This window comes from Emydura macquarii, unplaced genomic scaffold (genome assembly GCF_026122565.2).
Source record: "Emydura macquarii macquarii isolate MOO-44397 ecotype Brisbane River unplaced genomic scaffold, CSIRO-AGI_Emac_v2 contig_2768, whole genome shotgun sequence".
Taxonomy (NCBI): domain Eukaryota; kingdom Metazoa; phylum Chordata; order Testudines; family Chelidae; genus Emydura; species Emydura macquarii.
In genome coordinates this window covers 2,392,698-2,408,547 of record NW_027132905.1, presented here as the reverse complement: position 1 = coordinate 2,408,547, position 15,850 = coordinate 2,392,698, and the positions used below count along the sequence as shown (strand labels likewise).

Here is a 15,850-nt window from a genome sequence, read left to right as displayed (position 1 = left end):
GGGGGGCCGCCTATAGGGGTGTGGGGGGCAGCGGCCTCTGAGGGAGCCGAGCCGGAGCAGCCTGTCCCTGTCTAGGGTGGGGGGCTCAGCTTGCCCCTGTGGGGAGGAGGCGAGGAGGGGGAAGTTGCTGCCCCTATAGGGGGAGGCTCCTTCATGCGATATATGGATGGGGGGAGGGGTGCTCCCGGAGGGGGGGGGGAGGGGGGTGATGAGGCGGCCCCCATCTTTCCCTCCCCCCCTGCCTGCGAAGAGGAAGGCCCCCCCTCCTATGTCTTCCTCCTTCCTCATGGGGTGAGGGGACATGGGGCTGGGCCCGATGTCCCACCGTGCCTTTGCCCAGCCCCCTTAGAAAGGTGGGGGGGGGGGGTAAAGGTGACCTGCTTTTCCTAGGTGCCCCGTGGTGGGGGGTGAGGATGAAGGGGGCTAGCAGGGGTCTCCTGTGGCCCCCATCCCCGTGTCTCCTGGAAGGCTTAGAGATGGGGCAGGCCTGTCTGCATGTCCTGTGGGGAGGAGGAGGAGAGAAGGGCCACGTCCTCCTTCACAAGGAGGTGGCCGTCCTGGGGGGGGCAGGTGCGCCTTTGTTCTTCGTGACATTTTGTTTACTTGCGGTGTCTTGGGTCCCTGAACCTTCAGTGTCAGACTAGCTTTATCTGGCAGGAGTGACTTAGCTCTCCTTGATTGTGTTAGTGGGAGTTCCCTTCTTGGTTTGGCTTTGTGTCGTTAAGAAGGACTGGGGACTTAAAGCCTATGAAATATATCAACCTGTAACTATCAGTTCAACTTCTCCATTACAAGGCTATCTTTGTTCGGGATCGCTTGTGCCCTGTTATCTAAATCTTTACCTCCTCGGAGACTTGCCATTGCAGCTTTGCCATGAAGGTGTTGAAACTTACAATCATAGTTGCTCCTTCCTGAGGAAAAGAGAGGCTCTCTGAGGAAGTCTCATACTGGTGATTAGCTGTCCGTCCTCCCCTGGCCCCCCCGAAGAAACACTTTTTCAGAGTCTACTTTGAAGAAGCCTCTACAGTGCTGTATGTTGATATAGGCATGGTTATAGTCATGACCCTGTGGTATTCTTGGCTGATAATGAAGGGGACCTCTCCATGTCAACTTATGTAAAATATACCCTGATGCATGTATGTGCTGTGACTTCTGAAATCTGCAGGGTTTTTTAAGGAAAATGCACAGTAAACATTAAATGCTTGGAGTTCTTGCTGCTGCTTATTATACCTGCACTTCAGTTGCATGCAGTGATTCTTTTTGCAGAGCACTTTGATGATAACGATCAGGTTAAACTGGCCATTGTTTTATGGCTTCACATTATTTGCTATTCTGACAAGAGGAGAGAGATGTAAAATCATCCAGAGGGGTAGCCGTGTTAGTCTGTATGCAGCAAAAACAACGAGAGTCCTGTATCACTTTAAAGACTAACAAATTTAATTTCTGCAGGCATCAGCTTTTGTGGGCTGTGACCCACTTCATCAGATGCAAGAAATAGAAATCAGATAGGGGGTATATATATATACATTCAAGGGTAAGGAACAACAATGGGGAGGGTAGGTGTTAGCAAAGTCCATTCAGTTAGAGTAGATGAGGCCTATTACAACTGTTGATTAGAAGGTGAGAATGTGTGAACAGTGACAATTACTTCTTGTAATGAGAGAACCATTCCAAGTCCCTATTCAGACCCAGTCTGATTGTGTCAAGTTTGCAGATGAGTTCCAGCTCTGCAGTTTCTCGCTGAAGTCTGGTTTTGAAGTTTTTTTGTGGAAGTATGGAGCTCATTGACCTGCCCATCTACTAATGTAATATGTGCCAGCAATGCCCCTCTGCCATGTACATTTGCATAGTGACAGTCCGGTTTGACCAAAGAATAAATGGACACAAATCAGACATAAAAAATGGTAACATCCATACACCAGTGGGAGAGCACTGTGATGTATTGGCACTTGACACATTGTTGTTCCTAACCCTTGGATGTGTGTGTGTGTGTGTGTGTGTGTATATATATACATATATATACTCCCTATCTGATTTCTGTTTCTTGCATCTGATGAAGTGGGTTACAGCACACGAAAGCTTATGCCTGCAGAAATTAAATTTGTTAGTCTTTAAAGTGCTCCAGGACTCTTGTTGGAGAACGTGTGGGAAGAAAAGGAAAGTTGGCTTTTATCCAAAGGAAAGTCTTCATAATTTCTGATTGGGACATAAGATTGTTAGCTCTAGTTAAGCTCTAGTTTGAAGGCTGAAAATATGGTGAGAATTGTCCTATGTTGCTTTTTAATTTTGATCTTTCAGAATCGTATCTGTAGCATGGCCTTAAAATAGACTAGCAATGAGCCTGTGAATTGACTTTGAGTTGATCTGCCACTACTTTTTTCCTTTTGAGTTTTCCATATTTACAAATCTTGTGTTGCCCTTATTGAACAATGGAGTTAATATTCTGTATCTTACTGTTACTATTTTAACACCTATTTGATGCATGGCAAAAATGTCACCACATTTTTATCTGACTCTTGTTTTGATTGTTAACTGTACAGGGCAGAAATCTGTGTATGGAAAGTCCCTGGAATATGCTGGTTGTTATTGAAATACTATTACTGATTAATTTCCAGTAGCATCCACAATGTGCTTGTTGCTTTAATAGAAAAAAAAGCTATTATCCCTGTGCTAAGGAGCTCACAATCTTAATAATTCATACTGACTTTGTTCTAGACACTAAAAATATAACTAATCTAAAATCCTATTTTAATATAGGAAAATAAAAGGAAAGATACTAAACATATTGACTAAAAGGCTGCTTAATCTGCTTACAGTATAAAATAACATTTTACATAAATAATCTCTGTAGTGCTTTAAATCAAATCACAGAATTATAGGGCTTTACAGCAAAAATGAGTAAAATTATGCAGAATGTGTAAACTTTGCAGGATTGGGCCCTGAGATTAGAGTTCCTGTTATCACTGAAACAACCAACTTTCTCCTCAAGGATAATTTATGTTGGAACAAATAACTTCAGGTGCAATGAAATGAAGACAAAAACAGTGTTTTGTTATTGTCATAGATTTATCCTCTAGCTGTTTAAGAAGTTTTATTGGACACAAGGGTGCCTTGTTAGATTTCTCTTTTGGCCTCTCTTCTTCAGTGCTGATAAGTATTCATTATTTTGTCCTCTTTATTTATTGGCTTCCAGCTTATAAATTGGGTAATATATACGGTATTCTCCGGCACGGTTATCTGTGAAGGAGTTGTGCCAGAGAACTGATTTGTTAACAGCAAAACTTCTAACTTTGTAGAAGACGGTGTTTCCCAAAAAGCTGTAGGCAGAACGGGGGAAAATATTTGCCGGTTTTTATCTTTAACTTTGGGTTTTCATATAGTCTCACTTTATAAAAAGGATTAGTGGAAAATGAAATGCCTTTAATGTTACATGAAATTGAGCTATTCAGTAAAACCTGCCTGTCTCATTCCCTTTTCTGTAGATATAGGATTTACTGCCATCACTTGATTTTTTTCTTCAAAATAAATGCACAGAACAAACATTCAAAGTAACAGTTGGATTAAAATATAAAAAGCAGCTCCTGGAACACAAAGATGGAATACCAGTGACTTAAATTCTAAACAGTGCTAGAGATCTGTCTGCCTGTCTTCCTTGTGTTGCCTGCTACCTTCAGTATGGCAACAAATCAAAAGAAGGGATTTTACCCTGTTTAATCTTTCTAGTGGCTGAGATAAATGTATCAGAAAATTAATCATTCAGGACCCATGTAAATATATTGTAGGAAAGATTATGCTAAATCATTTCCACATAAATGAGTAGACAACTAATCACTTACATATTTGCATGCTCAGGTGAAACTTGATGGTGGGTGAAAAGAATGTATTGATCTAAATAACACAGATTAATTCTGCTGGTATTCTTTGTTTCCGTTGGGTTTGTTTTGGAGCTCTTAATGTAAGAGGACAGGGCCTCAAGAAGTTACTGGCTTTGCAGATGTTGGAGATACTGATGTAATGAGTTTTACTTTACAACTGTCTGTTCAGAAGCATCTTTATAATTTCTGATAAACAGTTATACCAGTATAATATAAACTAAGAAGTCTATTGCTTCTCTATCCCTTGTTATATGTTACTGCGCTAATGGGGTGCTGCTAACATGGGAACATCAGATGGGGACTATATAGTACAAGTGTTCTATCCCTCTGTTAGCAACTAACAAGGCTACTAGTTCAGTAGCTTTTAAGGTCTAGCCTCAAATTTTATAACTGAACTGGTATGCAAATTTCAGGATGCTCAGGTAATAAAGCTTGTAAATCTTAGCATGAATTCATCTTTTTTCCTCTCTTAAGTAAATGTATAGTAGGTCAAACAGTGTGTGCTGCAGACTAAACAATTTGCCAGCCATGAGCACTGCCATAACTGTTGCTTAGAAAAATAGGGATGCAAATAGGAAAACAAGTTAATGCTAAAAACAAGCTAAAAACAAAATATAGCTGAATCCCACAAATCTACACTTAAAATTGTTTCTTGGACTTGGTTTTTATTTTAGAACAGAAAAATGAGATTTCATTGCTGTGCTAGGAACAAATCCAGTGTGGGTGTCGTCATGTACCAGCTTCCTATCTTCTCAATAATGCAGTAAAGTTTCTCCCCATCACTTTCTAGTTTGGAGACATAACATTGGTCCTCCCTCTGCTCGTACAGGTTATTGAGGTTCTTCTGTATATTTGTTGGAAGGAGTATTATCGTTGCTTCTAAAAACTTGATGCGTTTGCCAAAACTTAAAATCTGGTAAACTACAATGGGTTTCTTCCATGCTCTGGGGGATTGGAGATTCTGCTGCTGGTGTTTGAGGAAGGTCAGGATAGCTGGATTGCTTCCACCAGTGTACTGTGAGCACTGATTATTATTCTCCTGGACTGCTGATTCATCCTGGGTAAATACTTGCATAGAACCAGTCCTGTAATGATCCAAATTGTGGTTCATCATTGTACCTCTTTGGTAATAGTTACCAGATCTCTGCTCTCTGCAGAGTGTATCATAAGGGGAATGTAAAGTTTTTAAAACGCTGCCTCTTTTTCCCTGTAATTTATATATATTTTTAAGTAATCTTTGTGGGAAATTTTCAGGGGATTAAACTTGCTTTTTACGTATTACTCAGAATTGCCAAACAATAAAAATGATTATTACAAAGTAGCTACTATGCAGCCTATGCAGTTTTTGTTATCAAATACGGTAGTATGAATGCTTTTCAGGGCAGCCTGGTGTAGCTGGTTGTAGCAATAATATTTACTCTATAAATTCACTTGTATATGTGATGGAACTATATAAATAACATTGATTATTCAGGTTGGTGCCCTCCGCTGTTAGCACAAAAGAGTAAATCAAAGCACATCCACCTTCTGATAGTTTGACTACTTTCATAAATAAGTATATTGAAAACTTAATTGTAATTGAAAAATCTAGTTGTAAATAAAAAGCTTCACCTGCTGAGTTTGGGAGCCTAAACTGTACCCTTTAGCAAAATTTAAGGCTTGACTTTAAAAGGTTTCCTATAGTTGTAAAGATGACTTTCCAACTGTAAACTGAAAGTAAGGTGATGCAATGTTGTCTTCCAGTGTCTGTAGCCAAACTATGGTGCTGCTGTTATTGCGGACCTGTCTGTCAGGAAGTCACAAGGCAAAACTAAAGTGACCCTACTATTCCAAATCCTAAGCAGCTGTGAAGCTGTCAAGAATTGTCAATTTCATGCTGCTGCTCCTGAAGAAGGTTATGAGCAGCAGCAGAGAGCTATTCACAGCGGAGGAGGACCTAAAAAACTGTAGCTGGGGAATGAGAGGGAATAGCTGACACCCTGCTCCATCACGACAGCCAGGTGGGTCTAGAGGAGTGAAAAGATAACTTTCTCCTTTCTGGTGGCTGACAGGAAATGGAACTTGAAATTGATCAACTACATAATAACCTATGTCTGATATGAAAGACGTAGCAGGGTGTGGAGCAGTGCCATGACAGAATCTAGCAGCTATTGGGAGTTGTCCTAAACCTTGCTGAAATTCCCTCACTGTCTTCTGTACCTCTGGTTAGCTCGTGCCTGGTAAAGCAGGATTTGAAAAGTTTAACTTCCGTAACCAAGTATTTTTACCTCACACTTATGGGGGCTAAAGTCAAAGTGCTACAACTAAGCAAACCTGTTTTGAGAATGATTCCTCTTTTCAGTATTGGCTGATCAGCAAAGATCCCTTATTTCTGTGTGATTGTGCAACGTTGTTCTGGGACTGGACTTATTAATCATCACAGATGCTCTACAACACTTAATAAAATGAGCTTTAGGTTGTAGCTACAAGTCTAATTTTCCATAGCTGGAAAAACTGTTGCTGCTGATGGTTTGGAACATCCAACAGAGCTGAAGCATCTGTGATGGCTGGAACCAAAATAGAATTTTTGACTGAGACAGGGGAGTGAAAAATTGAAGTTTTCAGGGATTTCTTCTTTCTAGTTTTGATATGCCAGGCGACTTTTTAGCTGGAACAGTAATGTAGAGATAAGACAACATGTGGGTGGTATTCCAGGCACCTTACGTTGCACAAGCTTAAAATTATTTCTCTTCCTTCTGTTTGTTCTTTGAGGTCCCTTCCCTCTACTAGAGATCCTGGCTCAGTCTGTAGCCATTTTAAATTAATTCATTGTACTGCTTAAAAAAACCTGCATGGGCTTTCTATTCTCTTTACTTATGGAAGACTTTTATTTATTATAAAGACAATTTGTAAAACTGTTCTGACTTGAAACATTTGGGCTGCTTTTTACATCATGTCATTGAACACGGTACCATATAATAGTCTGTTTTTCTGTTTCGCTATGAATATGGATCAGATGTTGACGGTCAACAAGATTTATGTACAACCAAAGTTAGTTACAAATTCACTTCCTAGATAGTGTATGAACTCTTTGGGTGAATGAACAGTTGGGGGGGGAGGGTTGCTTACCAGCAATGGCAATTCTCTAATTATTGTATCTACTGAACCTGCATAGAATATAATGAACTTGACCCCAAATGTTTTCTTCAAGACTTGTAACTAAAAAAAGTCTTTATTACCTTCCCTGACAGTTAAACATAAATGTATGTCACAATGAAAACATCCACTGCTGCTAGTTATACTCTCAGGATACTTGTACAAATAAATGTCAGACTCAGTCTTTGCAGGCAAAAGGAACTTTGGACATATCATGTAAGAGCAGATCCTGTTTGACCTAAAAACTGAGGAAGTTGATGTTACTACTTGAATGGCAATCTAAGCACAAGTGTCCTCTATTCCTGTCTTGTTTATGCATAATCTTTCTCTATAACTTGTACATGTGGAGTAGATTGGTAGGTAGCCTTCAAGTTCTTTCTGAAAAGTCAGAGCTTAGCAAGAGATGTTGCACAATAGTGATGTGCCTGTTATGTCACTAGAAATAGAACTATGTGCTGCATGGGGTTCAGTCTGATTCAACACATTTCTTAAGTTAAAGCAAAGAGAGTAAAAACAATTTGGCTATAACAAAATATCTGTGAAAAAGAGCTGTGGAGCTAATTTGGTACTTTCCATCAGCCCCATCCTTAATGCAGAGCTCCCATTTGTTGGCGTACATCTAAGCCAAAAATATTCTTTACTTGTTTTTCAGTAATAGGCTGCACTAGGTTGACATAGATGCTAATGTAGACAGGACTCAAGTATTCTTTGTCAACATGTAATAGACCAAGGCCCTGTCTATACCTGTATTTAAGCTATGTCATTGATGCAGCTGCGCCTTTGGTAGAAAACACGTAGAAAACTTGTAGACAAGGCCTAGGAGAGATTGTAAATTATCTCTTTTGACTCTGCCAAATGAATTGCTAACACTTTCCTAAAAAACTTGTTTTTATTACAGCACTGTGGTTGAATGTAAGTGGCATAATCCAGACATGCACATGATTCAGTATGTGGGCTGCACTGCTTCATACCATCCTTAAGCATTGCAAGTCATTCCCAGCTATTGCTCCTCTTTATTTGACACTATGATTATTAAAATCTAGCTGTAGGGTTTTACCTCTATAAATCATTTGAAATTGGTAGCATGTATGTGGAGCAGCAGAAAGGCAGCTAGCTTTATGAGGTGCTTTCTGATAGTCTTAAAATCACATAACTGTTACTGGAAGTTAACGTAATTAGCACACAACACGATGTGCAAGGGGAGCAGAATTGGTGGTTTCCATAACCTCTGTGCATAGTAGTACATATTTATTTGGATGTTACCTAATTTGACTGTGAGGAAAAAATGATCCAAGAGAAATTTCACAGAAAACTGAAGGAATTCTTTTGTAGCAAAACAGGTAAAAACAAGTTAAACTTTACTTCGTGTAAATTTCTAGGTACAGAACTTTCTTTGGAATGAGAAGCAGACACCTCATCCACTAATTTGTATGGTATTTAATTTCCACCCAGCAGAACCTGCAGGTATTCAATTAGCGATGATAGATTTTAATGAAAGTGGTAGGAATTTAATGAGAATGACATGTGAAAGTAGAAATCAAATAGAACTACAGAGTTCAAAATCACTCCCCTAGTTTATAACGAAGAGGGTGCAAAACAAAATATATTGTAAATCTGCTGTAACCTACCAGTTTTCAGACATTTTAGCAATTAATTTCTTCATAGAGTAACACTTTTGTGATGGTATAATAAGGTCTCTGTGTATGTGTGAGAGAACTACTTGGAGTTGTCAAACTTATAGATTTCTTCTACGTAATCAAAGTCTTTTGTACGTAAACTGACAATTTTAATGTATAGTGAGTCACTTCTACAACATTTTTATTTATTTATTTATGTTTTGCTCCTCCACCTAAACACCTCTTGTAGTGTTACATGAGAAATGAAGTCACTGACCTTACACTGTAAATAACAGTAAAATAATTGGGTATAATAATGACACATTGATACTCTACTTTGAATAGTTTGCAACTGTCCATTTCGAAAGATGACTGCAGAGTCATGAGTGGCTAAAAAGTTCAATTCTCAAGCAGCAGTCTTTGGCATAGATGATGCAGACATAAGGTGCGGGGCCAGAAGATGAAACCAGTGCACTGCTGGTGCTCGAGGCCTGCTGCACTTTCCTCTTTGCTTTTCTCTCTCTCAACTACCTCTTTCCAATCTCTGAGACTTACTGGTGCATCACATTCTTCCAGTGTAGCCTGTTGCTAGCTGACTCTTCCCAACTTGCTGTGTCAGCAATGAAAGTTTTCAAATCCTTCTTTCAGATGTCCTTGAACCTGAGCCTCGGTTGGCCCAGTTGTCTTGGAGCAGCATCCACAAGTTCTGGATACAGGAGATATTTGGAATGCATCCATTCAGTACTTATGACTCAGCCAATAAAGATATCTGTGTTTAAGAATTAGGCTTGGCAATTTTGCTTTCTCAAGTACTTCGGCATCAGGAAGTTTGGTTTCCCACTTAATACTCAAAATACAATACAGATAGTGAATGTGGAAGCTGTTTAGCATTCTCTCATGCCTGCTGTAGGTGGGTGAGGTCTCGCCACCATGCACCAGTGTGCTTAGGATGCATGTGTGCTAAATCTGTTATCTTGGTGTTCAGTGTCAGCTTTGTTATCCCATAAATGCTTGATCAGTTGATCAAATGTCGTGGCTGCCTTTCCAATGCAAGAATTAACCTATCTCTAGATGACAAGCTTATCTGCTGTTTAGGATCAATTGTATCAGAACTTGTGTGCAACTTCTAGCATAGTTCTAGCTATTAAAATTTCTGGTGCAGTAAACCTATCTTATATCATAATCATTGTCATCTTTAGACTGATGGCTAGTCCAAATTCATCACAAGCTAACACACACCTATTGTAAAGTTTCTGGAGCGCCTCTTCACTATGTGTGAAGAGCACTGTTGTTGATAAAAGAGCTGCTTTTCACCAACGGGTGTTTAATCTTGCTTGTTTTCTCTTAGCTGTCCATCTGCTCTTATATGGATATATATAGCTTGGTGCTAGATGAGAGAGCACGACAAATCAGCAAAGAGAAAAATATACTGAAGAGTGTTGGTGCCAAAACACATTTCTGTTTCATACCACTATGGATTTTAAAGCCATATTGATCCTCACATTCTGAGCTGTAGCCTTCATGCCATCATGAAATGATTGAATCATACTGAGAAGAAGTGGAGGGGGACAGCAAATTCTCTGACAATTGAAAAAAGCCTTTTCTGTTGACTAGGTCAAAAGCCTTTGCAAGATGTATGAAGATCATACAGGGGACTCAACCTGCTACAGCTTGTACTGGGTTATGTGTACCAGTAGTAGGCCTTACTCTGAATTATGACTGTAAAAATGGTACCTAATGTATTTACTCAGCATAGTTAATTTTGCACACGCTAACTGGGAGCAGATATAATGACTTCAGTGACAGAAATCACTTTTTCATTGTTTTCTTGCTCATTAGCATGACAGATCCATCACTGCTAAGAGGGTGCTGGAGTCTTGCCCTTGTGCATCAACACTGCTATTCACTGGTTTCAACAAGTACAAAATGATTGCATGCAATGGAGCTGCACAGGTGTTCACTGACGGCATACATTTCCCTGTACATCCTTTATTACTAGAGATATGTATAGGAAGGAAAGACCCTGCCTTGATTTTCAAATCTCAAATTGCATTTGCAGGACTGGCGAATGGGGAGCTGTGGAGAGGTATTTGCTGTAAACAGAGCAGATTTAATAAGGAGTCACTGAGATAATAAACATAGAACCATACCAATATTTTGGTTATTTTTTAGGAGTAGAACTATATTTAATGTGGCACTAATGTGTCCTAGTTAAGATTTATACAGTCTCTTCCACAACTGAAAGTCTGGGTCTTTTTGTTTAGTTCTGTTGTGTCATCTATTTTAGTGTATCATGTACATGAATTTCCCCTAGGCTTTTTCATTAAATGAATGAAAGTCTTAAGATGTGATCTGCAATTTTATCTTAAAATCTGGCAAGTCGTCTTGGACTTTGACTAGGAGTTGGGGAAGAGGGAGAAGAGAACCTCATTTTACTTTAATACAGAGACAGTGCTCTACATTAAGTATCTTCTCTATCTGTGTAACACACTCTTATATCTATGGGTAGTTTTAAAAAGCAGGTAAAGTTTATCTACACAGCTGTGTTCTAAAAGTATAGGTAATCTTCTATACTTCAGAGAGCTGATAAATGAACAAGTGTCGTGAAAAGAGTAGTTAGTAAATCAACCTGTAGCACAATAGGTCACAGGGGAGCCCTACATAGTTTTCAAACAGATACCGTAGAACAATAACTTTGCCAGAATGATTTCTGTGGCTTCCGAAGTTCACTGGTGGTCCTACTCCTGAAACTTTATTTAGCTGCATACCATGTCATACTAGCCTACAGTGCCAAAAACATGTCACTTACTACAAAGACACAGTTCTTAAATTTCTTTATGTACCTCATGAAATAGACAAAATGTTTTTTAAGGAATAACGGTATACCATATTTAGTTTTTTAAACTATTCACTTTTTTTGCTAAGGATCAAAAGCCAAGAAACCAGTAAAATTCATTTATTTTTCTTTCTCTTCCAATTACATCTCTGACCCTGGTCTTAGGGCTTGTTTACAAAAACATTTAGTTTGTGACAAGCTGATGTGTGACTCCACCCAGTGCTAACCTTCCATGCAGTATCTCTGTGTGAGTGGACCCTGCTGATGCACACTTACACTTAATGTGTTCTGATCTACTCCTGTTTCAAAGCTATGTTCCCTGTAGCTAGGAGAGGAGATAAGTTGTCGAAACGATCGCTTATGTCACTATTTTTTTATATATTTGTGATGGCTGAGAGTTTTTGGATACATAGTGTCAGCTTACTTCAAGGCAGGGTAATGTCCCCCATTTAGTGCACAGATCTGCTCTTCAGTTAGTTTTCTCAATTATATGAAATTTGTTTTGTCTTTAGAAGTCAATGGCTTGAAATGCATTGCTTTGTATCAGAAAGATACAAGGTCCTTGACTGCCTTAGATCTTGCCCACACAAGAAAGTTCCATTGATTTGAATGACAAATGGATTTTTAAACAGATTTCATTAAACTGGTGCAAAAGGTGGTGTGGCACTAACTTCAATTTAAACTAGGTTTATTTTTGGTTGAATTCAAGTTGATTAAAAACAGGTTTAAGATAAATTGCAATAAGATTATTAGATCATAAGAGTAAATGCATGGGGGTTTGTACTAGTTTAAATTGGTTTTAGAACCAATTTAAGTGAAACAGGTGCAAGTTTCTCATGTAGCAAGCAGCTTTTTGCTTGCTCTCCTTTCCTGTTCAACCAAAGCCTAAGATACTTTCAGATGGTGAACCAATTCCTCTTTTTCCTAAGTGAGTTTAGCTATGCAGTCCATCACTTTTGCCATTCCTTCTCCTCAAGTTGCACAGTTGTCTTTGATCATGGATTTTGCAGATCTCTGGGAATAATACTTAGCAGAAGCTCAGAAAACTGTTTTCAAGGAGTATTATAATCTGTTTTAGTGACTGAGTTGGGTGTTCAAGGAGTCAGCCAGGAGATGCAATTGCTTCTCAAAACTTCATCCAAAGAACTGAGAAATTTTCCCACTCTTTTGAATTATTCAGAAACTTCTAGTCACCTCTTCTCGAATAGGGATGTGGAAGACATTATGCATTTTATCCGAGTCACTTTAAGAGGCTGTCTGCCATCTTTGATCTTTATTGCCTTGGGAGCCCTTCAAAATGAGAGATGGGGGAAGAGTAAACCAGAACCTACTATTCAGATTCCCTGCAAAGATGGACTCTCTGAATTGTTGAACCCAGAGAGGAAGGGAATTATCAGAAGAGATCATTAAACTTTAACAAGAAAATGTCTCCAATTTCTCATCTGTTCCAAGATTCTCTTTCTCTTTACATCTTGGCCAAGACTGCTATCAACACAGGATAATTCTACTCCTCATGCAAAGTCCCTGCTCTCCATGGGTGAATGGATTTTTAAAGCTTTCGAGGTAGGTGGAAGGGGTACTTGTGGCTTTTGTATCAGAGAGTCTTCCAAAAAAGGAAGTTGACTGCTAGGAGGCTATGAATCTGATAGTGGCATTGTAGATAAATTTACCTGGAAATTGTCAATAGGTCTATATAAAAGCTCAACAAATATTAGTTTAACCTGAAAATATTAAATGCATAAAAATCCAAACTTGCTTTCTAGATGCTTAAAACAAATTAATCTGGAAATTTAAATGAGTTTTTTTATTACAATTTTTTTTTGGAGAATATGCATTATCTTGCATAATGCAGTGAAGTCATAGAAGCGTAGCACTGGTAGGGACCTCAATAGATTATCTAATCCAGTCCCCAAAGAAGGGGGCCAGGCGCTAGCAGAGGATGATTACAATCCATCAACCTCTGGGTTATGGGCCCAGCACACTTCTGCTGTTTTTATAGTTGTTGAAATGAAAACTGTTGATGCTTATTACTTAGTGGCACCTCTTTTTAAAGCATACCAGAGGAAATGCTCCATGCTGAAACATATGTTAGTGATTATTGGGACCAGCACTGCAGGATAAAATAGGAGTAATGTGGCTGTGCATAGAAAAGCTGAATAGGCAAAATACAGAACAAGGAATGTAGTGGTTTTTGAATTGGCTTTAAAATATGAAAAGAATAATGTAAAATATATTTAAGGTTCTGTTTTTGAAATGGTATATCTCTTGCAAGTTATTTCAGGTTTAACTTGCTGAGATGCAACATCCCCTAACTTCGCTTTCCTGTACATTTCTCTGCGTATTGTGTATATTTATCTTTTTATTAAAAAAGCCACATTTTCTGCAGAACTTGCTTTTTTCCTTTACATTAGTCACAACTTATGCTTGTGCTGTATGCATCTTTTGTTTATAGTGGAGTGCATTTAAAGCCCTGGAAAATGAGAGACTCAGGGCTACAGATTTGATGGAAGTATAGTGCAGTCAGGTGCCATGAAAAATTGTCTCACTCTTCTCCCTCCCCCGGTCTTCCTCTTCTTAATTCTACTTGAGCAACACCCTGGCTATCCAAGAGTCTTGGATCTCTCTTGACCAGAAGCTACCAGTCATGCTGAAATGTGTCCAGCTAGTGTTTCCTTCTGATATGTGCAAATTGGGGACAGGTTACACTTGAACTCTTGCCATCAAAGGTGAAGGACTGGTTCACTAACATACTGTGCTACTTCCTGTTTTCTGCCCAAACTGAATGGCTCAAAACTGGGTATTTCTCTGATAAATCATAACAGGCCCCACCATGTTGAGTTAAGAAAGAAGCAATACAATATTTTGAAACTTTCTTAATGGCAAAAGTAGTTTTAATGTACAGCTAAAGTTAAAGGAAAGAAAGTTGGAGTAGCTAAAGTCTAGAAAAATGAATTTATTTAAAAAGCTTTTTTTAAAAAATATCCTCAGACCTGCTTGCAGTGTGGGAAGGAGGGACTTCTGCTTTAGTCTTTCTACTGTGAATGCTAAAATGGGCATAATTACCTCCTGTAATGCAGTAGCAAGCAGCTAATTTATTCCTAGCTAAATCCAAGTTATGAATTCATTTGTCATGACTCCTGTCTTGTACTCATTATCGTTGTGACTCTTGTCTACCTACAGAATTTTCTGTACAGATCTTTCCCACTTTGCAACTTTTGAAGCTTTTTCAGATCTGTTCACTGTACATCATGTGGCTGGAGCCTTTTCCATTCTGGCCAATAACATGATCACTTACAAGTAACTACAACATTTAGGATTGTAGAAATAAACATTTTGGGATTTGGTGGGCGGAATAACTACTTCATAGCAATTGTGGGGAAATCTGTAAGGGAAAAATGTACAATATTCAAATGGAAAACATTTCTCACCAAAAGTAACTCCAGTTGGAAATATTACATTAGTTTATACCCCTTCTTAATATTCTTTCTGTAGCAAATGCCTTAAGAGCAGACACCTGTACCAAAAAAGCAACTTTCCCTGTAGTACAGTAAATTAACTTTGTATTGTCACACATACTCTGCCAGCTTCCTGAAAGGGGACATTTAGGTTTTCACTGGTAACTGAACTCATTGCTTAAGGAACTTTGGAATTCTTAAACAACTAATGTGCAGAGCACCTCTTAAGGATTTTTTATTCCTTTTTGCTTAAATCTTCTCAGTTCTTAAATGAGATTCCTGGATTTGGTTTCCTCCTTAGCTTGTCAGAGCTGTAAGGGGAACTGACCTCTAAACCTTTACTTGTAATTCTTTGCCTGTTTAGACCAACAGTAGTAGTAAAAGGAATATCCACTTTGCTCATTTGTGCATCACACCTTAGCAGTAACAAAATGGCTGCTAAAGAATATTATTGAAGTTAGGTTCTTTACTGATCAGTTCATGTGGAGTTCTGGTTGTAACTGCTGGTAATCTATTTTTAAACAGAACTACAAGGCAAGTGTCCTCTCCAAAGATTGCCACTCCAGGGCATTAAAAGAAATGTAATGGCTATGATCTGAAGAGTAGCAATAAAACATTATATCATCCTTTCCTCACTCTTTCAGTGACAATTAAATGAAGCTAAAGTATTTGTGTGTTTCTGCTCATTATGCAACTTGTTGCATTGTTAGGATGAATGTGTGCGTAGACTCCAGCAATCTCATTATGTCAGTAGCCTAATGAAAATTATGCTTCTCTGTTCTATCCTGTCTTACATCTAAATGTAACTTCATCACAAACTTACAGTGAATGAGTTCAGTGTCAGTTTTGCACATGTGCTCGATGCTGCTGAATTTATTCACTTGGGATTGTTTCAGTTTTCTAAATGAGAACCATGTGTAATGCATCACTCTG

General features: G+C 38.7%; 1 protein-coding gene across 1 annotated transcript in view; it reads left to right on the top strand.

The window, feature by feature from the left end:
• The window catches only part of GALNT10 (polypeptide N-acetylgalactosaminyltransferase 10), a 128,798-nt gene that overhangs the window by 307 nt on the left and 112,641 nt on the right, over positions 1-15,850 (top strand). The window lies entirely within an intron of this gene.